The sequence below is a fragment of the Nothobranchius furzeri genome, chromosome 2 (assembly GCF_043380555.1).
Source record: "Nothobranchius furzeri strain GRZ-AD chromosome 2, NfurGRZ-RIMD1, whole genome shotgun sequence".
In the NCBI taxonomy this organism is placed as follows: domain Eukaryota; kingdom Metazoa; phylum Chordata; class Actinopteri; order Cyprinodontiformes; family Nothobranchiidae; genus Nothobranchius; species Nothobranchius furzeri.
In genome coordinates this window covers 78,856,376-78,872,775 of record NC_091742.1, presented here as the reverse complement: position 1 = coordinate 78,872,775, position 16,400 = coordinate 78,856,376, and the positions used below count along the sequence as shown (strand labels likewise).

Here is a 16,400-nt window from a genome sequence, read left to right as displayed (position 1 = left end):
ACAACTGCACGTGCGTTTGTAGGAAAATCCATGGAAGGTAGAGGTTTCCCTCCACTTTTTCCCTAAGAGCCTTCAAACCTGGCAGATCTGGTTCAAAGAGGGGGCAAGCAGGACTTGTTCTGTGCACAATAGCAGAAGTCAAAGAGAAAGAAGACTCATCTGGAAATTACATAGAGCTTCTGAACATGGGGCATTAATCCCTTCTGAAGTGTTAGCTTCTGAAAGATTCAGCTCTTATCTAAGGTCTAATCTAGTCTTTTTCACTTTCAACCCCCTTGTTTTGTAAAACAATTTGGGTAAAAGTTATGTGTCAAAAGTACAATACAAAAAGGTTCAAGTGAAATTTAGGAGACTGAAGCTGTTTTAGGACCGCAGGTCTAGGCAGCACTCAGACTTGCAATGAGCTCATGAGTCTTGACACATGTAAGCATGTCTCAAAAACAGGCCATTTAGGCAGCTTTCCACAAAGGGTAGTAGGGTAAAATAGCCAATATGTTTGTTGAAGTAGAGTATCAAGAGTAAAAGTAACTAATGAACTTGGGCGGGTACTTTTTTTAATGATCTATTGTCCATCCACCCACCCTTTTTCTTCTGCTTAACTGGGGTCGCGTCACGGGGGCAGTAGCCTAAGCGGTGAGGCCCAGACTTCCCTCTCCCCAGCCATTTGGACCACCTCCACAGGGGAATCCTAAGATGTTTCTTGGCCAGCCGAGAGACATAGTCCCTCCAGCAAGTCCTGGGTCTTCTTTTAGGTCTCCTTCCAGTCAGATGTGCTCTGAAAACCTCACCAGGGAGGCGTCCAGGAGGCATTCTAACTAGATACCCGAGCCACCTAAACTGGCTCCTCACAATGTGGATCTACTATGAGGCCCTCCCAGATGACCGAGCTTCTCACCCTATCTCTGAAGAGAGCCCAGACACCCTGTGGATCTATCTGCAATCTCCTTCTTTTGGTCACTACCCAAAGCTTGTGACCATAGATGAGGGCTGGAACGTAGACTGACCGGTAAATCGGGAGAGTAATAAATTGTCATCCATCTAAAAATGCCTTGAAAATCCAAATAGCTATCATTTGTGCCATCGGCAAAAAATAACAAAAACACACCTTAGTTTGTAGCATAACAATTGTAAAAATTATAGCAGTTCTGTTCTCTACCTTAGCTTCATTGACCTAATTTTAGTAACTGCATGCTCGAATGTGTGTATGAATAGTTCACCCTTTTTGTTCTGTCTTTCTCGATTATTGGCTTATGTAAGAAATCATGCAAGCTTGTCTGAACACGGTCTCTCATGAATAGAACTCTGTACCGCACAACAGCTTCAAAAACATGCATAAAAGAACCCCATTATCTAATCACAGTTCACCAGAGCTAGGGGGATAAATCTCACTGAAATGCTCAAATATGATACAATAGATTGATTTGGTTTGAGCTGGACTGATATGGTATGGTATACTATGGTATAATCGAATCAATCAATCAATCAATCAATCAATCAAATTTTATTTCTAAAGCGCTTTTCAAACAAAGTGTTATTCAAAGTGCTTTATAAAATGACCCCAGATTCCCATAACAGGTTAAAAACATTAACAAACATATGCAATCACACGCACACACACACACAGACTCACACACACACACACGAGTAAAAATTATATTAGGCTGAGTCCAGATGAGCCAAGTATGGTAACGCAAGGAAACGCCATCAGAGGAGCCGTCTGTCCCGGCAGCATCAGGTCTTCCACACTAAGTCAGGGCGCTCAGTGGAGGGGGAGCATAGACCCCCACCTATAGAGCGCCCAGGAAGCTACAGTCAACCGCCGCTCCTGGGGCAGAGGGCCCCCACAGAGGAAACACTGATAGATATTCATGGTTTGGCTTGAGTTAAACTTGTATGAAATGGTAGAAGGAATCGGTATAGATTGGATAAACTTGCTCTGGTTTGGGACTGCGTGGTGACACATTTGATAGAACTGTTGCCTTGCAGTAAAAATGTTGCAGGTTTAAATCCCAACTGTGGCCTTTCTGTGTGGAGCGTGCATGTTCTCCCCAAACATGCGTGGGTTATTTCTGGGTATTTCAGCTTCCTATCACAGACCAAAAACATGCATGTTTAGGTTAATGAGAGACTCTTAATTGTCCCTTGGTGTGAGTGTGAGCAAGGCTATGTTTGGTGTGCATGGTGTTACCCACTCTTGAGGGAGCACTCTGGTTTCATCTGGTGTAACAGAAAAGACCATTAGTCTACTGAGGTGAATGATATGGTGTGGTATGGTATGGTATGAGAGAATGACTCATAAATGATTGGATTGAATAAAAGTTATATTTGTTAGGTAGAGTATGTTTTCATATAAATGGATTGGTATAGATTGAATTGCAATGGTTAGGGTTAGATGGGATGGAAGACAGGTGCTGCATCTCCTCACACACACACACACACACACACACACACACACACACACACACACACACACACACACACACACACACTAAAATTCAGGGAAAAACCCAAATGGCCCTGGGCCATAACACACATGCAAAAATGTCCATAACTGTCAGCGATTGGCAGAAGACAACAAGTCTACCTTGACATAAAAATCACATTTTAACCAGGTAATTAATTGTACTGTATATTTAAATTAGTGACATAGAAATGTATACATTATTTACCTATTGGTAAAAGCAGTTGAAATGTGTTGGTTTTTTAAGCCAATAAATATTATAAACATGAAAACTTGACACTCCTGTTTGTTGGGTTCTATGGGACCTTGTGCACCTCTGACAACATTTAATGTGCTGCCAATTTAAATGCACACTGATGTCTACAAATACCTATCAAATCCGTGGAAATGTGGGCATAGACACAAATGTAAATTGCTTTGGACAAAAATCTACTGTTTAGTCCATTTTTCTCTCATTTCTTTTGGAAACCAGAGGCCTTTTCCATGCAAAATTCTTCAACTGCTGACATTTTGTTTCAGGGAGAAAGCAGAAACGACGACCACTGTTTCAGAGCGTCAAAACGGGTTGAACGGTACTAAAAAGGGCAGCGAGCTTGCACGCAAATACACACAAATAGGCGTGATTATGCACGCCTAAAGACCAATTTATGAGCATCTTCCAACGCACGCTGCTTCTCTTAGTGCGCACGCTTTGTTTTCCGCGTCCAGTCAGCGCCATGCAACAATCCCAACCGAGAGCATCCCCAGCCTCCGTGCGCGCTCCTGAAGGCAGCCACGGGTCCACACCTTCATGTGACAGAGGCAAAGCCGATTTCAAATCCGCTCGGATTTACCTGGCTGCGGTCTCTCCCGTCACCTCCTCGCGGTTATTTCAGTATCACACGCCGTTCCTGCCCTCCTCTTGCACTGCGCTTCATTTCAGATCACCCATGCTCGTGCAGCCCAGGCCAGGATGGATGGATGGATGGACGGATGGACGGATGGATGGAGAAGAGGTTTAGGAGGAGGAAGAGTAGAGGGGCGGAAGCCTTTGGTGAGGAAATAAGTCCCCACTCGGAACCCAGCTGCATGGACAGGATTTATGTCGTTTCCAAGGCAGCGTCTGTCGAGCTGATGACCATCAAGTTAAAGCTTCTTACATACAAATCACATTTCCGGTGTTTCTTTCATAATAAAAGTCTCATTCCTTTATGCGTTCAAACACTCTTGTCCTGTTTGACCCCTTTTCGTTTCAATGTTATGTTGCAATATTTTTGTTTTACTTTAATCTTAAAAATCACTGGTTCATTTATTCACCATCATGAGACATTAGATGTTAAATTACAAGCTACGTTAATATTTATGGTCCAAATGAGAAGAATGAATCGCATTTCTGTCACGAAACGTATATTATTCATGTCTAATACTTATTCATTTCTAGTTTTGCTTGAGTGAATATTTTATTTCATTAACATTTGTTGTTTAAACATTTCAAATAGCCGTTTTCAGCAGTTTTTTATGCTTTATTTGGTTTGTTGTGTTATAGCCTAGCTAGCTAACTTGCTATAAAGTTATGGCGTAGGCTACATACTGTTATTGTGACCACCGTGCAAATACCCGGATAAGTAAACGAATCAGAATTTGAGTAAAGTTGTAAATCTCTCCCCCTCCGACACTGTGGTACATTTCGTGAGCTTGACACAGCTATCAGGCTGCTGCAGCCAATGAAGCCGAAGTAATCCGAAGATAGCCGAGTCTGACTAGTGATGCTCCTTTTCGGTTTGTCGGTACAGGATCTGCTCGGGTGCAGGATCGGCTCGGGGTCTTTCGACTGCCGATGACGTCACATATTGCAAATCTACTCGGCTTTCACACATACGTTTTGGAAAGACATCAGCAGTTTTGTTAATAATTTCTTGTTTGATAACACCTAAATGTGTTCTTTTTAATTGCAATTTGTTAATAAAACACCGTATTATCTTTGTTTTGTAAAGAATGTGAAACTGCATAAAACCAACATCGGACTGACAAAAAATAGAACAGTTCTTATATGTGAAGCCATATCTGTTTGTATTAATGCAAGTGGTGTGGAGTTTGTCTGTATATTTCCTTAGTTGTTATCTAAATACATTCTTTGACTCAAAATATTGCTTGGTGTCTTTCAGTAAAGTTCTTATATTTCATTTTGCCCCATTTCATCAACACCAAGAGCTTTTGAGGGTCACCATTTATCATTTGCTTATATTTTACATTTCCTTTAGAAATTCAAACATATTTTTTCCAAAAAGTGTTGATTTTTGGACTACAGGACTACAACCACTAAGACTACGACCGCAAATTTGTTCTGACCAGTTAAAATCATAACGTGATAACGTCACTTCCGTAAGCTTCATTTTCAGCCAATCAACTACTTTGACGTCATCGGCAGTCGAAGGACCCCGAGCCAATCCTGCACCTGAGCAGATCCTGTACCGACACCGGCACGTGCCTGGATAAAAGTGACAGCGGCGGTATTAACCCCGCCTGAGTAGCGCGCCGCTGCATACGCTGGAGATTAAAATTGAAAGCCCGCTTCAGCGCGCTGAATGGACAGAGGCGATTCGGGCCTGAACGTTTTCCACAAGAATAGATCCACGACGTAGTAAAACACAGAGCCAGCCATTTTAAAAAGGTAGTTATGTTTGAAACAGCTGACTGCATGAGGTTCATCGGTAGAATAAATAATGTGTAGGGTCAGGGGCGCCGTAAAGCGGTGAAAGATTAGGAAGATTCTAAGGGCCCACAGCTGTCAGGGGCCCAAAAAAGTTTCAAAGTTGAATAAAAAATAAATAAAGTTTAAAAATCACAAGTACTTTACTGTGCAGTATTTTTCCTCATTTAAGACATTAAACAAACAATCTTTTAGTCCAGGGCCGGCTTTGGCGACAGGCGACACAGGCGGCCGCCTGGGGCGCCATCTGTTGGATAGGGCGCAAAATTTCAAAAAAATAAAAACAAAATAAAATAAAAATAAAATAAAATAAAAAGTTTATTAAATTTGTGTTTGTAATATGAAATGTACTCTCTACATACTCAAAATTCCCCTCTGAAATGACATAAAATTAAAACATCAATATTTAAATTCTAATGATCTGGCTGCATGACGAGCTCCCGCTTGGGCCACCGCTCCGACGCATTTGACCGTCAGGGGTGCCGTAGATCACGTGCGTGGGTAGCACTGTAGGACATCCTGTTGTCGTCGCGTTAAAACTTTTGATATTTTACGATGAAAAGAACACCTAAGCCATCGGTATCAGCATTCCGAAAGCGAAGGAAGGAGGAAGAAAAAAAATGTGCCCAAAGCAGAGGTATATGTAGACTTTATAAATTTGGCAAAGGAACTTTTTGCGTTCCAATTTTAGCTAACTGCCTCTCCTGCCACACACGGTCCATGGACGGACCCTCGCTAGCTGTTTACATTCACAATACATTATCTCACAACTTTAACCAATTAATTTTACTCTTGAATCGTCGTGTCCAGATGCAGTGAGACAATATCTGCAGCCACACAGGCACCTGTTGACACCACGGGGGTGGGACTGTCTCCTACACCTGTTGAATCTCACTGTGATGATGAAGAATGTAAGATTATTTACCGTTTTTTGAGTATGATTGCAGCCTTTTTATGAACTTCGATTCAAGTTTTAAGTACGCATACAATACGAATTTAATATTTTCATATCAGAAGAACGTTAGGTGTGTGTGTAGCAACATTTCAACTTTGTCCGACACATCGGGCAGGCGGCACCGCCGCGGCCGTGGCGGGGACCCCCCGCTGCCGCCGGTCCCACGTTGGTGTTTCCTTGCTTAATAAATGAAAACCTCAGAGTGCCTCAGATCACTGGTTCTTCTTCCTCATATTCTACCAGGGACGAAATTTTGATTTCAGAAGTGGGGGGGACACAGCAGGCTTGTGCGGATTTGGGGTGGGGGGTGTTATGTAAAGACCCCTTGACACATCACGTGCCCATCTCAATAATTTTTCCATCCTCAATATATATATATATATATATATATATATATATATATATATATATATATATATATATATATATATATATATCAAAGTTAAAAAATCTACAACTCTATTATTATTTTTATCTATTATCATTATTGAAGTGCAGTTTTGGCTGTTGACAATGGATAGGCCATTGTATTTATTGTTTTGGGTCTTTTTTTATTGTTTTTGGTGCAACATTTTCTAACAGGGAGTGAGATTCCTTTTTTATTTAATTTTTGTTTGTTATTTTTATTCATTTAGAAGTTCTGGTTCTGGACATTTCAATGTTAAATGAAGGTTTATTTGTTGCATTTTAAAGGGTGTACTTGCATTATTATGATATATTAACATTATATTAGTGGTTATTTTGGTCTAGATAATGTTGGCAATGATATCGTTTATCATCAACAATTTGTTGGACAAAATATCGTCCAGCAAAATTTGTTACTTTCCCAGGCCTAGTCAAAAGTATAAAAATTATTTATACATAAACGGTCCCTCCTGAGATCTGGCCGTTTGTTCATTTGCTGTGTTAGAGGACATGCTGAACTAATGTTTTACACATGATCATCACCCTAACATTTGAGTGTATAAAAACATATTAAATATGTTTTTCCCTTAAAAGTGTTTAAACAGTTGTTGCATTTCAACACACAAAAAATAAATGGAAAAAATAAGATAAATCTAATGAAAAGTGTCCATCTTTGACATTAAGCTTAAAAAATCTGTTGACGATGATGATACTGTTCATTTTTCAGAGCTTTTTAATGTGAAAATATACATTGCAATAGATAGGTTTACAATAAAGTTAAATGATAAAAGTTTTGAAGTTACACTTCTACTACTACTACTAGTAATAATAGTTATGATGATAATAGTAATAATAAAAAAATAATAATTATAGTAATACGAATAAATTGTGTCTGAGGAGTCAGTTATGTGGAGGAGATGAGTTTGTAAAAGTTAGTTTTGAGTATGTGTGTGAAGGAGGAGGTGAGTCTGAGCTTAATGCAGGGGTGTCACATGTTCCAACTTACGTTTTGACTTTGAAAGAAGTCTCTTATATCCACTTTTCGTTTTCTTGACATGCTGCCTCCTGGCTGTGCCTAACTACCAAAGACTCACAAATGAACACTTATTCAAATGTTATGTAATGGAAGCTGAGCTGAGCTCTGATATTACACAGCGTCTAGTTGACGATGTGACTCAGTACCGGTGTTCCCTAGCGGCTCCAAACTAGCAAAACAACGTGAGCACGTTCTGACTGTTTACAACTTGAGTGACAGCAGCAACAGCCAATAATACGTTAGCAAGTATCAGCAGAGCCAATAGATTAGCTTTTGGGCGGGTCTAATAGTAAACCGGTTTCCGTTTCGGTCCTAGTGCTCAACCAAATCCATTTAATGGAGCGTAACATTGTTTTTGGACAGAAAAAAGTGCGGGGGACCAAAACTGCCTTTTGAAAAAGTGGGGGGGGGGGGGGGGGGGACATGTCCCACCCGTCCCCCCCCAAAATTACGTCCCAGTATTCTACATTTATTTGATGCTGAAGAGCACCTGAGAGTGAGACATACGTTTTTCAACTATTCCCCATGGATGCGCTCACTTCCACCTGTTTTTGATTATTTTATTCATGTTTTCATAGAACAGATTAAAAAAGATCAATAAAATAAAAAGTCCAGTAACATTAAAAATAATGAAAAGCATCACTGCACATGACTGAGGAATACTGAATGTGAAAGTGGCACTGCTCTTAATTCATGTATCAGAGGGTTAAGTTGCTTTGTGTGTGTGTGTGAGTGTGTGTGTGTGTGTGTGTGTGTGTGTGTGTGTGTGTGTGTTTATTTTCTCACAGAAGAAGAACACAACACCAGCAGACTCAGTGCTCCAATCCAACAGCCTGAAGAGACGCCATCATCAGCTTCAACAGATGTCTGTGAACATGTATGCGCTGCTGGCCCCATGGATCCTGCTGACTGGCCACAGCAGTTGAACAAAATGGAAAGTAGAACTTTCTTTATGATGACACTGATATTTGAGTTTTGCTTTTGATTGCACAGTTTAATGCTGCTTTTGATTTTGCATCCCCCCCCCCCCCCCCAATGACATTTGCACAACATTTTGAGTTGTTGGTTATTGTAATATCCTCAGGTTACTTATCTTTCAAGCTTACATTTATTCTTCAGGCTGTTGACTTTAAAGAGTTGCTGTGTGAATATTTAAAATAAAAAATAGTTACTAAGGAATAACTGTGGAGTTGCTTTTTCCAATGTGTGGTGGGTGGGTGGACTTGGGTTTGGGTGAGAGGCGTGCGGGCGTGCGGGGGGGGGGGGGGGGGGGCGCAAATGGGCAGTCTCGCCTTGGGCACCAAATTACCTAGAGCCGGCCCTGTTTTAGTCTTTATGAAATGTATATTTATTCAGAGGTCCCTACTTTATTTTGACTAATTAATTTGACCCCCCCCCTCCCCCCTCCTAACGGCATAAAACGGTACAGTCCACCTGGCCGAGGGGCGAGTAGTAGTGATGGGAATTACGGCTCTTTTTAGAGAGCTAGTTCTTTTGGCTCAGTTCACCAAAAAGAGCCGGATCTTTCGGCTCCCAAGTGGCTCCTCAGATTTTCTGTTGCGTAGTGCACATTTATAACCAAAATAATGCAAAACTATATGTAAAATGATGTACTAATGTAAAAAAATGCAATATATCAAATATTTAGCATTTCTATGGATTTACTAACTGAACACTTTAAGAAATCTCCACTTTCCGACAGCTGGCGCTCATTTTCTCACGGTCTTCGTCGCATTCTCCTTTCTCCCTCGCCTTTTTCCTCCTCCTCATTCCCTCCACCCGCATGTGCTCTGCTGTGTGTCTGAGTCTGATCCTCCCTCTTCCCCGCCCCTACTGCTCTGTGCGTGGACAGTCTGGACACGCAGTTACACATGCTGACCAATCGCCTGTAGCTTTCACCAAAGCAAGAGGGGAGGGGGCGGCTCCCAATGATGAGACGGCTCCCGTCGCTCGCTTCAAAGAGACGGCTCTTAGAGCCGGTTCGTTCGCGACCGACACATCACTGGCGCATAGCAGGCGAGACCAGCTCATGCAGCAATCAGACAGCAGAGTGCGTCAAGGCTGCAGTAAAAATATGTCTGCAAAAACAAAGACTGGGTCACAGAAAAGGAAAGAAAGAAAGGACAGGCAGAAGAGAGGGCGTCAGTATGTCACACAGTTTTTCTCAAAGAAGGGTGGGTTTAGTTAGTGAGTGGTTAAATTCAACCTGTTTGCTAGCTTTGATATCCACAGTGAGATGAACTATGTTTCATCTAATTATGGTAAATGGGTTGTCGTCCTTGTCCCTACCAGAATCAGCAGCTGATGAGATGTCAGCAGGTGTCCCCTCACAACCCAATGAACCTCAAGAAGGTGAGCAATGTAGCATGCTAGCTAGCAGCCTCATTTAAGGGGGTCTGTGGGAATCACTTAAGGCTCTCTTTTATATCAATACTATTACAAATAAATATAAAAAGCCTACTTTTGGTGATAAACACATTGTTTTTCCACATAATGATAATTGTATATATATCAATAATTGAAAATGTATAGATTGTTTTGGATGCTGGGCAGGTTGAAGCATTGTTATTTAGTCCGTCATTAAGTATGTCTCTCAGGAGCATTATTAATTATATCACTGTAAATAATAAATCTTGCTGTGTAAAATCAAGGCTGAACATATTTTTAGCTGTTTTTTTGTTGTTGAGAAATATGGGTTTCTAGAGACTTATATACGTATTCATGCAAAGTTATACAACTGTAAAATTTTATGTAACCCTATCTGACTCCGGTTTAAACTGTGTGCTTATTCATTTCGTGTCTATGATGAAGCCATGGAGACTTAATAAAGAAGTCACCTTGTGAGCAGTGAATCCTTAATTTTTGTCAGTCATACAGAAATACTTGATTTGAAGAGGAAAGACAGCTGAAAATGTAGTTATGTAAAGCTTTGACACAACATGGAAATTTAATTAGATATCCAAATTTGAATTTTATCATCAAATAAAAGTTTAGAATAAATAAACATGTTTTAAGGGAGTAAAAGGGAAAATGAGATTAACACCTTTCAGCATATCATTTCCTGCTTTTTCCAGCAGTGATATGGCTAATTCTGTTGAAGGAAATTATCCGTTTAATGAGAGACAGTTGGTGAAAATGATATGTAAATAAGTAAGAATGCATGTAGACCTACATAATTAAGCAAAACTGAAACACTAATATAACGTATATATATATTATATTTTTTTCTCCCTGTGAATCTGGGAGGGTGGAACCCCAGCTCCAGCTATGGACGAGCCCCCAGGGGCCCAACTTGATATTTTTTCATCGGGCCCAAAATCTCTGGCAGCCCCCCTATGTAGGCTGGCTACAATCCTTTCAGCTGTCTAACTCCTGCTACTGTCACTTTCTACCACTAGGGGTCAGTGCGGCACTACAGAAACACGAAGTCTTCCAATGTGGTCGCTGTCCGTGGTGCTGATCCCAGACACCACCCGAAGGAGCCACAGAAACTTCACTTGTGGGGTTCAAACTGAACTGTTTACCCGTGAATGCGTCATTTGCAACATTTTTAGTTTTACAAGCTAAATATTCTCAGCATGAAGCAAACACGAGCCATCCACATCAAAGTCTCTCCAGCTCCCTGCAGGCTCAGGTTTTATTTCACTATTTTAAAAAAATCCACCTTTAATTACAGCTGCACTTTCACAGCATGCGCTGTTGCATCTGTTTTTCTGCAGGGCACTTCTAGATAATGACAAACAGCTGCAGCAGGGTGGATGAGTGGAGGGATCATTTGAATTCACATCACTGTCCTAATAATCCTTTTATTTTATTAAATATTCAAAGGACGCACCCAGGAAAAACACATCTGTACGTTTATGTATGTGTGTGTTTGCCTTTTCTAGGTATTGACATCTTTCAAGTAGAACTTTCTGAATATCAAATCTGATGAAATGCTGGTGAGTGTTCTCAGTCATCCAGGACACAATAATCCTTTTAGGATCCCACTAAGGCAACATAACTAACGATGCTTCACTTCTAATTTGCATTTTCCTGCACCTAATTGAGACATTTACCCAAACGAAAAATAGAATGTCCTCAAGATTAAAGGAAAAGTAAAGTTGTTTCAGTCAAAATCTTCTAAGGGAATGACTGTAGTTTGTCTGCCATGGTTACTCTGATGCCACCCCGTGGCTGCATGGGGTAATTACACCAGTTAATCCGTAAATAAAAGCATGTTTGAAGAAGAAGAAGAAAATATCATTTCTATAGCGCCTCTCAAGATAAAAATCATGAGGTGCTTCACAAAAACAAAAAATATAAAAATATAAAAAAGCATTTAGAAAATGTTTAAAAATATATTTAAAATGAGCCAAAATAGACAATTGTGATTTAAAAAATGTTAAGAAAGCGAGAGAGTGAATAGGAAAGAGGGAAATCAGTGGATCCTGAGGAAGGTGGAATAGGTGGGGAGAGCAGAATAAAGAGTGGTGAAGAAGGTCATACAAAAACCAGCTTGAACAAGTGAGTCTTCAGCTGCTTTTTGAAGGAGACCACTGAGTCCACTGATCTCAGGCTCAGGGGGAGAGAGTTCCAGAGTCTGGGGGCCACAGCAGCAAATGATCTGTCACCTTTGGTCTTTAGCCTGGTGCGCTGCACAACCAGTAGGCTTTGATCACTGGACCTCAGGGACCTGCTGGGGGTGTAGGGACTTATGCCTGATTCATGCTTCTCCGTCTGCATCAGTGCGGAGACACGCAACGTCCTTGTGGGCCTGCCGTAGAGCTCCGCAGGGAGGGACGGAGTCGAGCTCTCCTTTCTAAACATCCATCAGTCGAGATGGACAACGCAAGCTTGTGATTGGTCAGGATGCCGCTGTTGTCTACAGCGCCACCATTGCACCCTCAAAAACATAAAGAGAGCCGAGATTAACAAGCGGCAGACACGGAGCAGCTTGAAGAATACCTCGCGAAAAACTCTAAAAACATGAACTTTTAATTCCCCCGTGACTGGAGGAGTGAAAAGATGCGCAGTAAGCATTTTATTTGTGGACAGAAATGACAGGAAACGTGGGTTTAGAGGTGGCGAGCACATGAAGAGGTGGAGGAGAATGAGAGACAAATTTGTCTGTGTTAAAAAGTCTCTTATACACACACAAAAAAAATTATATAAACACACTATCTGGGACCGGATACATGACAGGATACCACAGAACAGCGCTAAGCCCTCTGTTGTCCTGCCGGGCAATTGCTTTCCAACGCTCTCCAGGAGACGGAGAAGTATGAGAGTAAAACGCTTCCGTCAATCCGTGCGTGTCTGTCCCTTGCGGAGCTGACGGAGAAGCATGAACCAGGCTTAAGAAGATCACCAATGTAAGATGGTGCTTGTCCATGTAAGGCCCTATAGACCAGAACCATGATCTTGAAATGAACCGTGAAGTTGACTGGCAGCCAGTGAAGCTGGAGTAGAAGCGGGGTGATGTGGGTGTGTTTGGAGGACTTGGTCAGAAGCCGAGCACAGGCATTCTGAACCACCTGTAGACGGTTCAGGGAGGTTCTGCTCAGACACGTGAAAAGAGAGTTACAGTAGTCTAAGCATGAGGAGATGAAGGTGTGCTCATAAAGCTTCAACAGACAGTTCAGGATATCCTTTTAGACAACTCTAACACCGTTTACTGAGTGGTTTAAAGTCTTACATTAAGGTGCAATGGTAAGAGAGTGAGTAGGGTTTCTCCTGTAACCAAATCTTCTTTAAAATTGGATAAAGTCCACCTTCTAGGACGTTTTCTGATGTTTAACACTGCAAAACCCATTCAAAGTGAGCAATTATGTAAAATGCTTCTCAAACGAATCAATGTCAACCACCTAAATTATTTTTCCTTATGTACTAATTTGCATAAAAATTGTGCCGTATCATGCTGCCTCAGATCCAGCATCTACGTTGATAAGAAGTTGACATGGACAGCCTGATGTTAGGTCTTAATCCAACCAGCATTTATCAGGTACAGAAAATGGTATTAATAATAGTAATAATAATAATTTTCAGTTCAGTAGAGTTGCTGTTGGTCTTTTTTAAAACATCGGGTTCAAACAGGATTTTCAATACGCTCAGAGGAAGTCCGGCAGCAAAGCTAAACAGCAGCAGAAACACTTCATAGGTTTCCTGTCTGTCTTTCTTTCCATTAAATGAAATTAAATTACAAAAAAGAAAACTGTCCACACATTAGAGTTATGTTTTAATAAATAAATTGCAGCATCACACAAAAAGAAAATATATATTCTGTGGATGATAATGGAATGTTCTTAGTATGACATCAGCAAGATGCGTCGTAAACAAACATTCACAGTTAAAATGGCAGAGAGAACAGAAGACTTCACTGACCCTTGCCTGTTCGTCTCTGTCGGCACAAATGAGCCTCTAGAGGAGGCTGATGTCAGATTTTGTCTCAGGAAGGTGCTGTGAAGATTTGTCATGCTCTGGGTGTGTGTCGGAGCAGTTTACTAACAGAATCGCCTGGTGGGTGGACGAATAAAGCTAGATTTAAACGTATGAAAAGCTTGATGGATTGCCAAATGTAACCCTCTTAGTGCTAACCTACTTCAATTTAAACCGTTAAAGTTTAGGAGTTTGTTCTAATACCGGATTAAGGTTTAAAGCATCTCACTGGCCATGCTGAAATTTACTTATCCATCATTCTTGTATCTTATTCGGCATTTATATCAAGACATTGTGTTGTCATTACCATCCTTTTTTAACAAGAATGCTAAAAAGTAAAAAAAAAAGAGAAAAATCCATGTGTTTGCTTCATTGTGAAGAAAATTAACTTGTTAGCATTTGTGCTAAATTAATTTAACTATCCTGTAACACAAAATGCATACATGTGCCTGCTAATGTTTTGACAATTTACAGATTAGCGATTGTTATTATATTATATTATAACATTCCTCCTCAAATTAAGCTTTTACGTGTTTTACTAATTTTATTTTAAAACAACAAAGGTTGAGGCTGTTCTGAGGCCCAGGTGTTGCAAGATAATTCTTCTAACACACCAGGTGTTTCTCAAAGTTAAGGCGTCTGACCTCGCAAGGCGATGTCATGCAAAGTCAAGCGTCTTGCTTACAAGGACACTGTCCTTCCTTGGTCAAAGAAAATGGTTAAATGGAACAGACTTGTGTCACGTCAGATGTGGCGGGAGCTGCGGCGGTCATGTGACATGTGAGGTGACGTTATATTTTATACGTATAAGTTTCAATATAAATGTATAACGAGATTTTTACTTTTGAAGTTGTGTATATATTTGTTAAATTAAATATATAAGCGAGTTACTGGATGCTAGCCACTGAAGCTGCAGCTACTAAGCAACTAACCAACCATAGATAACGTCTTTGGATTAAAAAAAAACATTTCAGATATCAGCCGAATAGCTACAATAGGTTGACTTAAACTCAAGCTGGAAATTTTCTCCCGAAGTAGCTGCCGGCTCCTGAACCACCATCCTTTTGAAAATACTGAAGAAGGCCAGGCTACAAACCACCTCCCATGTATACATGGTCAGCTAGCTAAACGGCTAACAAACGGAGAACAGACGCCTCGATAGAACATGAACATTGGAACATGCCTTGGCGGTTCCTGATGCCATATCTTCTAGGCAACTGGAGCGGGACCAAGACATCAAGGCGAGGTTCCTTGGCATTGAGAAACACCCACTAATTTCATAAACACGTCCCATCTAAAGCTATGCCAGCATTAAACCTATGCTTTAGCCTTGATATGGGATTGTTTTTGTTTAAAATACATTAGATTTAGTCCATAATTTAAAAGAAAAAAATCTCTATACCACATTTTATAGTGAATTTTAGCATTTTTTTTAGCAATATTAGTTTAGTGAGTTTCAACTAGAAATTGCAAAACTGAAAACCAGACCTAGCTAAGATTAGCCTTTACTTAAAAGCTCAAATTGCTTCGCTAAACTTAAAATGTGGACAATTATAATGACTTAAAGTAAAATTGGAACATCAAACAGCTTGAACTTTTTTCCTTTTGCAGATAAATAATCTGAAATATTTAGAAGGGTTTTTTTTCTCACTGCTTCTACTGTTTATGCTAAGTTAGCCTAACCTTCAGCTCGCTTTTGAGAGCTGACTGATCTAACAGTGGTCATCAAATTAATAGACTATTTATGATAAAATCTTAGCCTTCATTTCTGCAGCTTCTCTAGAAGTGCAATTCAATAAACTAAAAAAAAAACTATCAAAGTAAAAGAAAACCCAACAAATGACTACTGACATCTGCACACACCCGAGCTGGATCAAATTATAACTGTAAACAGTTCCACATATTTCTTCACAGTGATTGCTGTCATCTATCTGGTCTCGATTTAATTCGCTGTGCTGCTCACAATCAATACAAAGCAGAAAATCAATCTCAGGCAGCAGCTCGAGTCAGCGCCACTGGTACACACAGACACACTGGAAACATGTAGTTATTAAACTGCGACACTTTTCCTGGTCATTTTGCCCTTGTTTTCTGTTTCCTCTCATTTTGAACTGTTATTTTTCTATTTTACTTGATGATAAAGGTACACAGCTTTGCTGTTTTTGACTTTTAATGAGAAAACAAATGGAACAAATAACGTAAACCCGCCAGTTTCAAGCCGGGTGAACAACTTAAATAAAGCTGGGGTTACTAACAAACAAACTTGAACATAATTAAGACACTTTGTGACTAAACTGCATCAAGGTTTGGACAACAAGCAATGGTCACGTCAGAGGCCTCACATGACCAGGTTAGATATAAAGGGTTTCTAAAATAAGAATATTTATGTATAGGTGCTGCAAGTAAGAGCCAATAAACTGCTAGTTTAAAAATATGG

At 40.4% G+C, this 16,400-nt stretch overlaps 1 protein-coding gene across 2 annotated transcripts in view; it reads right to left on the bottom strand.

Annotated features, from left to right (window-relative positions):
- Positions 1 to 3,608, bottom strand: part of zgc:109889 (actin-binding protein WASF3) — a 38,266-nt gene extending 34,658 nt beyond the window's left edge. The window contains exon 1 of one of the 2 annotated variants that reach the window (XM_070548946.1): positions 3,295 to 3,608. The gene's annotated coding sequence lies outside the window, so the exon portion shown is untranslated. The remainder of the gene's footprint in view (positions 1 to 3,294) is intronic. The other variant, XM_070548947.1, reaches the window with a different exon arrangement.
- Positions 3,609 to 16,400: the final 12,792 nt, after the last annotated feature.